The sequence below is a fragment of the Mustela putorius genome, unplaced genomic scaffold (genome assembly GCF_011764305.1).
Source record: "Mustela putorius furo isolate JIRA1106 unplaced genomic scaffold, ASM1176430v1.1 tig00003932_pilon_pilon_pilon:0A:0A, whole genome shotgun sequence".
Taxonomy (NCBI): domain Eukaryota; kingdom Metazoa; phylum Chordata; class Mammalia; order Carnivora; family Mustelidae; genus Mustela; species Mustela putorius.
This window is the reverse complement of record NW_025422077.1, coordinates 10839159-10854173: the sequence shown is the minus strand read 5'-3', so window position 1 is coordinate 10854173 and position 15015 is coordinate 10839159. Positions and strand designations below refer to the sequence as shown.

Sequence of the window (15015 nt, the reverse complement as noted above, 5' to 3'; positions counted from 1 at the left end):
GGTAAACAGCCCAGCTCCACACCGGCAAGAGGGCAAGAGGATTTCTTCCATAGGTGTGTGTGCGGATTTGAAAGCACCAGCTTAAATACTATGTGATGAGTAAAGGGTTCTAGTAAAAACAGACAATTAACTTAATGGATCACCACAATAGCCCCGGGGCTCTGCATGCCTGGGATATAATCTCTCTCCGACTAGATCCTTAAATCCCTAAGACTTCCCTTCCTTAGTTTCCTCTCTCATCCACTTACTGGGCAGCTGCCTGCCCTCTCTCTCTCTTCTTCTGGCTACCCCAGTGCTCTCACTCAGAGAAGATGCAATAACCAGCTCCTAGCTGAGGATGGGAGCTGTTACTGCCTAAGTCCCCCTACTTAAACCGGGACGTTAAATAAACCAAACCAAGGACACAAAAATGTATGTCAACTAGGCAAAGATACTACTGAAAATAAGACGTCAATTCTTTGGCAGCCATCACTTATAGAATGGATCTGAGATTCTAGCGATCCCCAAGTTAAGCCAACAAAGGATAATTAAAAAAAAATCCTTTGCCTCAAAATATCCTATTTCTAAAGGCCCCACCTTCAGCAGAACCCACAGTAATAAAAGCATGGCCATGTGCTGACCCTTGAACTTTGAACCTTGAGCTTTAAATGTTATTTATTTATTTTTAAACTTAATTTAATTTTTTTTTTTTTTTTTTAGATTTTATTTATTTATTTGTCAGAGAGACAGCACAAGCAGGGGAAGTGGTAGGCTGAGGGAGAAGCAGGCTCCCCACTGAGCAAGAAGCCTGATGCGGGGTATGATCCCAGGACCCTGGGATCATGACCTGAGCCAAAGGCAGACACTTAATCCACGGAGCCAGCCAGGCTTCCCAAACTGAGAGCTTTAAATGTACATCTCGTTTCATCTGTGTGATGTCTCTATAAGGGTTACCCTCATTTTACAGATAAGGAAGCTAATGGTCAGGACGTTATATGGTGTACCCTGAGTCAAGGGCTAGCAAGCAGGCAGACTCGGGATGTGACCTTGGGAAGTCCTCTCTGGGGAGCTTACTCTTCGCCCTCACCCTCCGAGACAGAGTGGGAACTGCTTCTTCTTGCCAGAGCACGTCTCCTAGAAGAGTACTTTTAAAACAACTATTTTTAAATAATGAACTAAGCATTGACATATTTGTACTTTTATGATAAGGCATTCATTTCCTGCTTTGAGCATTTTTACATGGTTTTGGATGATATGAACTGAATATAATTCGAAGTTCCTTAACCAAACTACTGTCAACACCCAATTACTGCAAAGTTAATTAAGCATGACTAGCTTATGTCATGGATACATGGATATCAGAGCTAAGCTCTGACACCAACTAGGAAAAGAGTCCAAAATATAAAAATGCAAGTTAAGAATGCAAGCACTAAATGCTATCAAAGCAATAAAACGAACCAAAGTAATAGCACGTTAGAGCTGGATGCAAAGTTGGAAGTCGTCTGGCCCGAACACTATGTTCTCAGAAACTCTCAGAGAGTCAGAAACTCTCTGAGTTTAACGCATTTGTTCCAAGTCCCACAGTGACCAGCACGTCTTTGACCCAACCCAGCTGCCACGCAACCAGGACCATAAGAGGGTGCCCCGAACACCGCAGGCCTGGTAACACGCTGGTCCTGGACCGTTCTCCCCGGATCCTTAAGGAATATTTTCATTTTGCACTTTCTGTCCCAAGACTACTGCCAAGGCCAGAAGCTTCTCCTGAAAACACTCCTGCTTGGAAGTTCATGCAGCCTCTCAGTGGCCCAAGAGCCCAGGATCCAGCTGTGGGTGCCCAGCCCCCCACTCAGGCGCCCACCCCCCTCACAGGGGCTCCCTTGCTGGCTCTGCTGCGGGTTTCCGAGAGCAGACCCGTTTGCCAGAGCTGAAATAATCTGTAGTAGACTTAGTACTAAGCATCCGTTATCAATTTTTATTAAACCAACAGCTTTAGTGCTCCCCTTCCCAGATTCCTAGTATCAGACAGAACCAGGTAAGCGGCTCTGTTTGGGTCCCCCTCCTCCCAGCAGCACCGCCAGCCACAGAGGCGGCATGAAAGTTGGAGGCACCAAGAGGGCTCACGCATACAAAAAATCCATGCAATGCTCCAGAACATGGAGCAGTGGGGCCGCACGGGTCTCCAGCCTGTCTATGCTCTCCCACAGGCTACCGCATGCTGCCAGCATTCCTAGGATGGGAGATTTGGCTAAGATTGCTGTTGCTAGACTGAGAAAATAAGGCAAGTAGTTTGTTCTTCTAAAAAAATGTAACACAAATACAAAAAGTGGTATATAACTCGTGTTGTCTACTGAAATAGAAGCTCATAGTCTCAAATTTCTTTAAACAAACTTGATTTTCAAACTAAAGGGTGCCATGCCTTGGGCGCAGGTCAGGATCTCTGGGCCCTGGGATCGAGTCCCACATCTGGCTCCTGGCTGGGCAGGGAGTCTGCTTCTCCCTCTCCCTTTGTCTCTCCCCCTACTTATGCTCTCTGTCTCAAATGAATAAATAAAATACTTTTTAAAAAAAAACCCTAAAATACTGAAATTACTGAATTAAGATTCACTGAGTATCTAAATAGGGAGATCTTACAGTGTGTGAGGAGACGCAGGAGATACAGGAGTCTAAGTCAAGGCCTCTGATACAAAGGGTCCCCCCCATCCGAGAAAGTCAAACATCCATACAAAGAACTATAGTCCCTGTGATAGGGACCCCCACGCAAAGTTATGAAATGTTAGAAGAGCAATGAGAAGGACAGACTAACGCTGATTTGCAGGACTAGAAAAAACCTCAAAGACTGGAGGACACCACCTCAGAAGCCCAGTAACGCTCATGACCATGTGTTCTACCTTATCATCATGCTTATATACATCAAGGTGAATGACACCCATTGATCCCAGAAGGAAAAACGATGATCACAGTTGCAGCCAACACTGATTGAGCATTTATTATGTGCTAATGCTATAAATGCATTATGTCACTTAGTTCGGATACAGCCCTACGAAGGTAGGTACAATTTTTATCTTCAGGAGAGAGAGTCTCAGAGGGGTTAACTACTCACCAACATACACAAGGAAGCAGTGGCAGGGCCAACATTTGGACCCAGGACTATCTGACTCCACTCTTAACCACCACATACTACTGTCCTGGGCAGGGATATCGTGATAATTAAATTAGACAACATAAGAAGTACTAAATGTTGTATCTGGCATCTATTAAGTTCCTGACACTCTTACTATCGTGATGAAATTTTTTTTTTGAAAAGCTCACTTTTCCCACTATATAAAAAATTCATTTACAAATATATGATCAGTAACCAGATTCTCTATAGTAAAGTAATACGCAAGGATCAGACCATAAGTTATCTGCCTGCAAAACACCACGTCCCCAGAGATTTGAAAACTTCAAATGAAAAAGTAAAATTAGATTTATTACACATCTGACATCACTAGCAAAAGCAAATAAGAAATAAATTCCAAAGTTGGTAGGAGTTGTAAAAAAACAACAAAAAAGCTACATTTATAGAAAATATGCTAGTAAAGTGAGGACAGATATACATGTCACCTGGCATGTTCCCATTTTCAGGATCTTGCTTCAAGCCCTTTCCTCTCTGACAAAAATTATGCAATGATTGCATGGCCACAGTATTTATAAAACAGTGAAAACTTGGTAACCTTCTCAAGTGTCCAACAATGGGGACATGATGAAAAACTATGACACGCTATTAAGAGGGGATCCTTCCTCTGAGGTCATTAAAAATTATGAGACTGACCTTTCTGGGTGACAGTGTCAACTGAAAAGTACCCTCTGATTAGAGTATATGAAACTCACAAACGAGCTTCAAGTGAAACGGGTCATTCAAGATGAAATGGCCTGGAGGTTATTTATTTTTATGTTTGAGTCTGTAGCAAAGCAGGATGGTAAGCATGTTTCACAACTGAAGGGCCAGGCCAGCTGTAAATGCTAATGCTTTCTCTTCTGTCAGAGATCTTCTGTCCGTGGGCAGTAAGCACACAGAGCCATCGAAGGAGCAGAAATTTGGCCTGACGCACAGAACACTGCATTCTCTGAAGCAGTATTAGGCCACTAAGTTATGAAGAACTGTTCTTAATGACTCTGGCTCAAGATTTCTGGCATTAAAAAGCTACCACATCAACTGTTTCCCCTCCCACCCCTGCCATACAAGAACAGAACACTAAGTTTTATTATGATTCTTAAAAAAAAAAAAAATCAACAGAAGGTGAGGGGAACGAACTCTTCTCCATCTTTTTCTACTAAGCATCAGGATTCTCAAATGTGGGGCACATTACTCAAAATACTACAAAGTGATCATACTAATGACTCAAATCATAATATTAAACGCCCTAAACATTTCAGTGCAAATGAAACCCACTTCCTGATCTGGGATAAAGATCTAAATTATGAATATCCCTCAAAACAGCCAAAGAGGTCTAGATAGTAAAACAAACAATGATAAAGTTTCTATTAAGGAAGGAATGATCTGGAAGTCTTCGGAGCGTCTTGAGCTCTACTTTCTGAAATTCACACCCCTTGCCCCCAAGTCCACTGCTGTATTGTAATTAAGTGTAACTCTTGAGTAGTGGCTGTGAGATACGTGAATGCCTGTTTCCCATATCTCCATAGGGCAAAGGCAGCATCGTCTGAAACCATGAGCAAGAAGGTTCCCCGCTTGGCAAGCCTACTGAGTTGTCAGAGACAGCAAAGACCAGAGAACTCCATGGTCACTTCATATGGAAGAGGAGAGCCAGAGAGGGGTAACCTTGTCTTAAGACGAAATAAAGCCCAGAAAGTATATACACGAGAGAAGTAAACCTTCAACATCCAAACGTTCAGCTTAAAAACATGACATCGTGCACACTTCTGAGTGTGAGAAAAGGCAGAAGAGATCTCCTGGTACCTGCTGGTTCCAACATAACCATTTGTAGACTCGGCTGCATTTGAGAGGAAGGTCCCCCGTGCCTGTACCCCCTCCAACCGGTGCCTCCCTCAGGATCATGGCTGGGCGGCTCCTGACTGGCTGCTGCTCCAAAGAAATAATAGAAATAGACCTGGCTGTGTGTTTTGGTAGTCTTTAAAAGAAATTCCATTTTCTTAAGCAGCTTTGGTCTCAGCCCTTTGATTATGAACTCTTTTTTTTTTTTTTTTGGGCGGGGAGAAAGTGACGCACAGGAAGGAGGGTAACGAGTCTTTGTAAAGAGCAGAAATGGAGCTGGGTCTTCTGTTTCGGAGTCCAGAATTGTGTTCATCTTTGGCAGTCATCTTTCTCACCGTCATCTTTTTTAGAACAGGGTAGGATCTACCCTGGAACCACAGGTCAGACGAGGCCACGGTTGGCTGGCGGAAGCCGGTAGGCTGTGGCACCTATCCTCTGGGTTCTGGAAGCTGTCTAGGGGCTGGGGAGCAAGCTGTCAAGCTCACTCAGAAGCTGTGGGGGGGGCACCAGCTGGAGTCCTTGGAAAGCTACCTCCATGGTCTGCTGAATTCATGGGAAAGCCAGCTGGGACAGCCTCAAAACTCCCCAGAAGCTGCCCACTGAGCCTGCTAGGAAAGCGGCTGGGTCCCCGGAGATTCAGCGGGCATCTTCCGGCTGGGTCTCCAGAAGTCAGCAGCGATGCCTGGACACATCGTTCAGCCCTTGGCTACATAAACTTGTAGAGAGTTCTGGGACTCTGAGAAGGCTCCCCAAAACTGCGGGGAAGCTCCACTCTTCCTGGGAGCAGAGTCTGCTTTTGGCTCAATTAGCACCTCTTGGAAATGAGTCAATGGATGATAAGACCACTTAATAACGGGATCCCTCTTGAGGGATGAATTCCAAAGGCAGCCACAGAAACTCACACCATCAGAAATGATGAGCTTCTTGTAAATTGTGTTTCCATTTTCACCAAACAGCCCTGCGATTCTTCAAAATGTGGAAATCTACCGAGTTCTGAGCAATTTAACAAGGTGAAGACATCTCTGTCTCCAGCCATTTGCTGAATTCTCAAAACCAGTTTTGATGCTGAAAGCCAGGATTTCTTATAAAAAAAAAAAAAGGAAAGAAAGAAAAAATGCAAATGCCCTTATGTGCCTCGATGCTTCGGGGACAATTTGTAAAGTCTTATCAGTAAGAGAGCACAACCTACGAGCCAAACAGAAGCAGGTCAACTGGGGTTCTTGGACATGCCCTTGAACTAAAGGTGCAAGTCAGATCCCACATTCAGTGAGTTTTCGGGGCCTGCTCATCAGACCGCACTAAACAAAGTGAACTTCAACACTTTTGCTTCCATTTCTGCCCAACATCCTCCAAGGTGGTGGTGGCGGTGACAGAGGCAGAAGGAGAAACAGAGATCACGCTCTTTGATGACTTCTGTGACTCACACAATGATTCTGACCTGCGGAGTCCTCAGATTGTCCTAATGAGTAACAGAAGCCAAGCCAAGCAGGAGCCCCACATTGGGCACAAATGATTGATACCTTTAATTCTGCCTTTTATGGAAGATGCTCCGTCTGGAGTGAACACGCTCAGCTTTTCCTTGTTTGGCTCAATTCCCAAAAGACGAGTGTCCTAAGAGTAATGTCTGCTTACTAACTACATAAAGCTTTGTTTGCTTGTTTGTTGAGGGACAGGAGGAGGTGACGAGCATCTCGGGCAGGCTATGCCAAGCGGGGCTGCATTCAGACCCTCCCTGATGGAGAAGGACTCTGGTCTCTTCTGGATCTAAACAGTTGTGACCTAAGATCACAGCACCCCTTCCAAAGCGTCTGACTGGAGTTGAACCAGGAGAAAAGAAAAACAAAAACAACAACAAAAAAGGTTAACATGATTTCTTTTCAAATCTCTGCCTGAATTTTGTCACTTTCTTCACATTATAAGCTCACACTTCCTTGTCGTCAAGTCTGTTTTCCTTTTTTGTTTTTTTTAATCACACACATCCAATCCTCGGTACGCTTCTTTCCTACCACTTACTTCCTCATGCTTGGCCCGATGCAGTCGCCTTTCCTTCAGCCCCTGTTTCCATCAATGGCCGTGGAATCCGAGCCCCATCACCCCCTCTCCTCCGGGCTGCTGCTCTGCCTAGACTCCGCACCTGCTGGAAAAGCCTCAGTGTCTCCGAACCTACAGTCTCCTTCCCCCAAGTGTTCACCCCAGCACTGGGACGAGAAGCCAGGTAGAGGCTCCATGAGGATTCCCCTCTCAAGTGAGGTTCCAGAAGACACAAGATAAACAGTCCTGGGGCTGGAACAGCAGGCGAACCTGGCCGTGGTGGCCTTTACTACACGGATGAGAAATGACTCCAGCCAAGTTGCGGGGAGCTCGGGAGCCTCCTCCCAAGGGCTCCCGAGCTCCAAAGACTCTGCCTTTGGATCTAGAAGAATGAACATGAGCAAAATAAAAGATTGTATCAAAGTTCTTTACCCTTTCTGGTCTCAGAGCTATTATCAGTCCCAGATTAGCCCAGAAAACACACAAATTGCAACAACACGAAAACAAGACACCCTATCTTTGGATTATATACAAGATTTCTCTCGAGTGTCTAAAAATAAAGCACCCTGCATCCTGAAAAGGCAGAACCAGAGGCACCCCCTGAAGCTTGGATGAGGCAGGCTTCTGACAGGAAAGCTTTCGGACCACGGCAAGCACAGGGTAAACACTCACTACCCACAGGGAGGGCCAAGGGCTGGTCCAGAAAGCGCCGACAAACTCATGTGAGGAAATCAATCACGGACACACTGTGGGAAGGTGAGGCATCCAGAGCTGAAGCTACAGAGGACAACAAACAACAACAAACATGAAGGGAATGAATCCCCTCCGTGTGCACACACATCCCACCCGAGCTGCGATCTGAAGTTAGCCGGTCGGCTGCTGGCTCAGGCGTGCTGTTCGGCGATGGCCCCGCGTCCCTCAGAAAACGCCCATAAGGACTTATGTCCTCACTGACCCTTAGAAGGTCTGCCAGGGTCTGACCCAAATCAAAGCTGGCCCGGGGCTGAGGGCCTGACTGCCCCTGACTCTTCCATCACAGACTCAACTCGCCTCTCCTCAGACGACGCGCCGGCCACTTGGCTCCATTTTCACTGCTAAGGGTTTATATAAATACAAATCCACCCAAGAAAGGAAAAATATTTCCCTTTTTCCTGCTCTGGATAAAGTTCCAAGAGACTTGGCTAAGGATTAGACATGCTTCACAGATCAAAGTGTGTAGGGGGGACGGTGGCGGGGGAGTGGGGCGGGGGGGGGGAAGCAGGGCCCAAACCCAACCGGCCTTCCCTCTCTCAAAAGGCAAGCGAGGATTCCAAAAAGCCCACCCTGCTGGACAGAAGTGCTTTCGAAAGGCTATTCTTTATTTGGATAGCCTGTCACCTACTTCTTACTGGAAACGGTTCCAGGCTCAGAGAAGTGATCGCGGACAACACGAAAGCATTCCGACTAGAACTCTCTCTCCAGCCACAGCTTTCCTGTCCGCTGAACATGGAAGGAACTTTTAGGACTGGAACTGAAACAGGAAAGGCCCAACAGCCTTATCAAAACCGACCTGATCTGGAAGGGATGGGATGATCAGAAGCCGTAGATTCGCTTGTCTCCTCATAGCGAAGATGACAAGATTCCCACAAATTCATTTTTCTTGGGGGGAAAAGGAGTGAATGTCGGGCTGGGTTGGGGGAGGTGGACGGAGCCAAGGAGGCTGTGCAGGGGCCTGGGAGACCAGAGAAAAGGGGGGCCGCGAGGAGCACTGAGATGGTCCCTCTTGCTTATTGTGCACACGGCTGTTATCTCCCACGCGCATAAACAAACACTACAGGAGAACCTATAGCGCGTGCGCGGGGGCGGGGGGGGGACTGCCCCCCCCCCAACACGAGAGTCCCTTTACCTACCCCACCCCTGCCCAAGTCTCATTCCCAGAAGATCCAGACTGGACTTGGGGCCATTAGAAGCAAACAACAAGCGTCCGTGATGATCTGAAAAGTATTAAATGGCCCTAATGGTGGAAACCCAGAACTCCTTGGCCACTCTAACCTCTTACAAGTTGCAGTTATGAACAAGAAAGAATTCTTCCTATTTCAATGGCACCTCATCTTGACGTAGATACAGCTGGCTTCCAGACTGAAGGCTAAATACAGATAGAAAGAAGAGAACACAGTGCTCGCTTCGGCAGCACATACACTAAAATTGGAACAATACAGAGATTAGCATGGCCCCTGCGCAAGGATGACACGCAAATTTGTGAAGGGTTCCATATTTAAAAAAAAAAAGAAAGAAAGAAAGGAAGGAAGGAACATAATCATGAAAGCATTAAAGCCAATTAGGAAGTATGGGATGGCCCAAATGGGCTTGGCTTCCCATGAGGAAAGGGTAGCGCCAGGGAGAAGCCAGTTCTCCGAGCAGCTCGGTCTGTGTAGAACCTACCACTCAACTAGGCCAATTTGCCTTCCCCGGGCCTCCATTTATCTTGTCTTGAGCTTTTCACTGAATATGGGACTAAGATCTGACGACCTCTTAAACACGGTCACTTGGACACTGACACGTCCAAAATCAAACTCTTGATTCCATTAGCCCTACTTCCCCAAAGTTACTCCTTTCCAAGGCTTCCCCATGTCCATAAATGTCCACTGTGTTCTTCCAGTGACTCTGGACAAAAAACACAGAGCCAGCCCTGACCCTCCTTCCCCTAACGTCCCACACCACAGCCCACAGCATCGGCACGTCCTGTTGCTCCAACTCAATCCCAGCCAGCCCATCAGACCACCTGCTCAGCTCCCTTGCCCACACCACCATCAACGGGACTATCATGGTGCTCTTCTAGCCCACGTCTGGCCTCGCTGGTCCACTTCCCTGCTGAAGCCAGACGGGTTCTTTTAGAACGCAGATCGGGTCATGCCACTCTGCTCAGAACCCTCCAATGCCTCCTGTGTCACTGGGAACAAAGCCCAAGTCCTCACAAAGGTCTCCAAGGTCCCATGTGATCTGCTCCTGTTTACTTCCTGCCCAAGCACCTTCATCTGGCTCCCTGGCCTGACTCTGATCTGCACCCTGCCCTTGTCCCCCATATATATTTCATTCAGGTCTCTTGTACAAAATAGCATCCCCACTCTCCCAGTCCCTCCATATTCCATTTCCTGATTTATTTTTCTTCACAGGACTTGTGTCCACCTGACATAGAAGGGTTGATGGTGTGTCTCTTGTTATAGCTCGTAAGCTCCACAATTATGGAGATTTTTCTTGCTCATATTGGATCTCAAGCTCCCAGAACAGTACCCGGCACACAGTAGGCCCTCAGCAATGGCGGAATCCACAGACAGAGGGCACATACATCGCAGCCTCGCAAGTTCCCTCAGGTCTGTGGTTCCAAATCTGACACTGGTCAGTGCACAGTCACGCCCTCAGGGCCCAAGTCTATAGCCTCTTCTTTGGAAGGGTATACAAGTCACCCAGCCAGGGGCCGTTTCCAAACATCCCCCCACATGCGGCCTCCTCCAAGCACCATGGCCAGAGGCAATCACCCGTAGGGCTCCAGGAATTCACCCTGCTTTTCTGTCTTACTTGATCCTGCCATATTTTCAAACTGGAAAAAAAAAAAAAAAAAAGCCACGACAACGTCAAAATCCATTTGGGAGGAGTCTAAGGCCAACATCTTAAAGTATTTTCTAAACAATGACACAGTTCAGAGATACATTATGGAAACCTCTAAGTGTAGCATAAAACGTCTTCTTCTGAACTATAGCTGAAAATGGGTTTGTTTGAGAGTAGTAGGGGTGAGCGGGGGAGACAGGAGGGAGCAGAGGTATCACAAGTTAATTTAGTGCTCTGGATGTGGGGTAGGGGAGACTCCAGCGGGAATAAGTTCTTAGAGCCCCTTCCTTTCCCAGTCGCCTCGTTTCCTCTCATGGGCGTATCATGCTGGGCTTTCCGAGGGGATGTTCCCGCGGATCCCTGGAGTTGCCTCTCTCCCCCTCTCCTCTGTGCTGCTAATTCTACAGCTCTGGTTCCCCTGAGCTGCCAGCAGGCCCTGTGCCCTCCCTGCCCTGCGGCACAGGGCGCTAAGCTGGGGAAGTGACGGGGCTCGTGTCCTTTGTTCCCCATCTCTCAAGCTCACGGTCCTCTGCTGCCTGCTGCTCGCTGCTCGGGGTCTTGAAAATCATCATTTTTTTTTTAATATAGGCTTTTTTTTTTTTTTTTTTGACAGATGGAGATCACAAGCAGACAGAGAGGCAGGCAGAGAGAGAGAGGGAAGCAGGCTCCCGGCTGAGCAGAGAGCCTGATGTGGGGCTCGATCCCAGGACCCTGGAATCATGACCTGAGCCAAAGGCAGAGGCTTTAACCCACTGAGCCACCCAGGTGCCCCGAAAATCATCATTTTATATGTTGCTGCTTTGTTTGGTTTTTCTCAGGTGCGAGGGTCAATACGACCTCTGTTACTCTGTCCCAGCTGAAGGCGGAAGTGTGGCTACTGGGTTTGAAGTACTTTCTACATCATGAATGAAGTCGTTTCTTTCTAAATGGTTAGCCTGTCATTGAGGTTAAAAACGCCAATGCTTCTAAAGACACTGAATCGCAAGACAAGTCATGGATGGGGAGAAAGTATTTGCAAAGGATATATCTGATAGAGGATTTGTATCTAGATTATATAAAGAACAGAACTCAAAACTCACTAAGAATATGAACAACCCAATTTTAAAAATGGGCAATAAATAAATCAATTAAATTAAATAGGGGCACCTGGATGGTTCAGTCGGTTAAGTGACTGCCTTTGGCTCAGGTCATGATCCCAGGGTCCTGGGATCAAGCCCCACATTGGGAGTCTGCTTCTCTCTCTCCCTCTGCCTGCCACTCCCCCTGTTTGTGTTCTCTTGCTCTCAAATAAATACATATTTTTTTAAAGAAACAACATACCATCTAATACCTAATAATAATTGGTAGGTGATGCCTCCCACCAATGGCTATAGAATTAGCAGGTCAAAGTAGTTAAAGGGAATTGATGGTTGTCAACTTCTGAGGAACAGCAATAATATGGCAATAACCAATGGCAGCTTCTAGAGGACACACATGCAAGAGCTGACCTACAAGGTAAGTCAGGGGGGTCACACCTTGAATCACACACCTGTAAACACCTAGAGGCATGGAAGCTTGGTTTCTTTCTCCTCTCCTCTTCCACTGCAGAAAATTACTCTCTGCCTATTACAAGGTTAAGAGTATTTATCACACGAAGTGAGACATACACTTTAGTTCATCCAACGCTATTCCAAACTTCTAGAAGACAAGGCTAAGGGTAAAGACACTGGCTCCTTTCAGTCTTGAAGCACAGGAGTAGTCCAGGGGCTGACCCACAAAGTCAACTCAAGAGACCACTACTGTCTCTCCACTTAGACTGGAAAGTACACCAGAAAAAGCGACCATAATAATCTCTAGCATCTATAAGAAAATTTGCCCTGCTTTTTATGGGGGGAAAAATCTCCTTTATTTCTTAAGCTGAGAAAGTATGCCCCATACTGAAGCCAAATTTGCATTTGGGTTTACTAGTCTAATAAAGCCATTTGAGACAAAAAAGTGTGGGCGGCTGCCAACCTATGAATATTGGGACTTTTGAAAATAATTACTGGCCTCATTGCTCTCAGCAGTGATGCTTTTAACAATTCCAAGCAACAAGCCTTCTACTGCCCTGTCTCCTGGGTCCCAGCCCCAGCCTCAGTGCAGCCAGCCATGGCCCTGAAGCCCAGCCCAGCCCTCAGATGTGGGAGCTCTGGCCTTTCCGATCTTCATCCTCACTGTGGGCTCTCGCCCGTATCTATCCCTACGTTTTCACATCCTCAGCCACACACTCCACTATGGACTAACAGTGCCAAGACATATGGCCACAAATATTCTTTTATAACTTTGTAGGTTATATGGGCTTTTGTGGTTCGGCCTGGATGCCAAACCAGCATTTAGAACATTGTCCCTACAGAGTTGTGTCTTCCCCTTTAGAGTCGGCAGACGAAAAAGAATTTTTGGAACACAGCCCTTTGTAGGTTGTGGACAATCTACATAAACCAACAATAAACTTTGTCCTTCCATACCACAGACCCATATAAAGGGATTTCTTAGGCACAAGCAATATCACATGTCTAGAGGTCAACCATAGGTGACATTGGTCTTTTATAACTCGCTCATTGCTCTGGTGCACCCCCAGATTTTCTGCAACATAAGAGCTACAGAGATTTCTAATTTTATTCTAAGAGATAGGGGAGAAGGATCAACATGAGCATGAGTGCACTGACAAAGTCTGAAAAGTGGATTTGCCACTTACCACTGTGTGGCCTTGGGGAAATTACCTAGCCTCTCTGAGCCTCACTGTTCTCATGTCTGAAGTGTGGATAAGAAATGTCAAGCATACACCTCACAGGAGTGCCCTAAGAATTAAACTGACCTGACCCCCTCTACCTGGCACACAGTAGCAGCTCACTAAATGTTCATTTCTTCCTCATATCCTTGTTCATCTGAAACCAAGGTTTATCCAAAAATAACTCTGGAAAGAGATGGGCCTATCACAGGAGCAACTGAAAAGGCCTGACTCTCCTATCCCCTTACCCCAGATCCCTGTTGCTACCATTATAGTATACCCTGCTTCTAAGGCAGCACGGGTCCTCTAAAGGACAGCTAGCACTTTCGTACATTTCTGGAGGAAGAGTCAATGTGTACCCCTTCTTTGGAGAGAAATTTTGTATTCCATTTCAAGGTATTTATTCTACAGAGATACCCACAAAGGTCAAAGGATAGAGTCCCAAGTATTTCTTCAGTATGGTTTCCTACTTTAAGGGCTGAAAACAACTTAAATGCTCACTGAGAGAAGCCTGGTTAAATGCAAAGAGCTTAGATAACAGAATATCATGTAACCAATAATAATAATTAAAAAAAGAACCAGATAGCCCTATATGTATTAGTATGCCCTGAGTGTATTTTTAACCTTAAAAAAAAAAAAAAAAGAAGAAGCCCCAAAGCAGTGTGTCTATTCTGCTACCATTTGGCAGGGGCTGAAGGGGTAACCTCCCTCTGTCCCTATTTATATAGGCAAATATATATTTGTAAAAACACAGAGCATCTGAGCAAGGATACCCAGGAATCCTGGCTGTCTCCAGCGGAGGAAATGGATGGCCACGGACAAGAGAGAAGACGTTCTTCTCCCCACAGAGCCTTTTGCGCCTTTTGAAAGGTCCCTACCACTTACACAGACGACCAAGTACACATAAAACTTAAGTCAAGTCTGACTGGCTCAGTCAGGAGGGCGCACTCTACAGGATCTCGGGGTTGTGAGTTTGGGCGCCATGTCAGGCACAGAGATGACTTGAAAAGAAAAGAAATGAAATGAAAAGAGAAGAGGGGAAGAAAAAAAGAAAAAAGACTATTTAAAATAAAAAAATAAAGATAAAACTTAAAATAATCTACCCCAGTATAAGTTCAATTTTTTCCTTTTTTCTCTTTAGAATAGCTTTCTTCTTTTTTTTTTTTAAAGACTGATTTATATTTATTTCGAGAGACAGAGAGAACATGAGAGAGAGGGAGAGGGAGAGGGGCAGAGGGAGAAGCAAGCTCTCCGCAGAGCAGAGAGTGTGACACAGGACTCGATCCCAGGACCCTGGGATCATGACCCGAGCTGAAGGCAGATGCTTTAATGGACTGAGCCACCCAGGTGCCCTCTATTTATTATCGCAATTATAAATAACTTAACACTTGCTGGTTTCAACAAGTAATGAACATAAATGTATAAAAGAAAGGTGAGAATCACTTTCCTTCTTACTTACTTACCCGCTTCGCAACTATCCAGTCTGCTTCCTTTCCTCTCTCCTTGCTCAGCTCAGACATACCGAGGGCTTCTCTCTACACACCTGGGATTTTTTTTTTTTTTGGCGTCTTTTCCATCAGGCAGAGGCATACCCTAGCACAATGCAATGTTCTTTTCTTTCCTCTGACTGCATACTACCTGACGGCAGTGTCAGAGCGAGGGCTGTATTTGTTCCCCACTT

At 46.0% G+C, this 15015-nt stretch overlaps 1 protein-coding gene and 1 non-coding gene across 3 annotated transcripts in view; one reads left to right on the top strand and one right to left on the bottom strand.

Moving 5' to 3' along the window:
* The window catches only part of MFHAS1 (multifunctional ROCO family signaling regulator 1), a 99046-nt gene that overhangs the window by 13703 nt on the left and 70328 nt on the right, over window positions 1-15015 (bottom strand). The window lies entirely within an intron of this gene.
* On the top strand, window positions 9158-9261 carry LOC123388984. Its single transcript, XR_006603505.1, has one exon. It is a non-coding gene; the product is annotated as a U6 spliceosomal RNA (small nuclear RNA).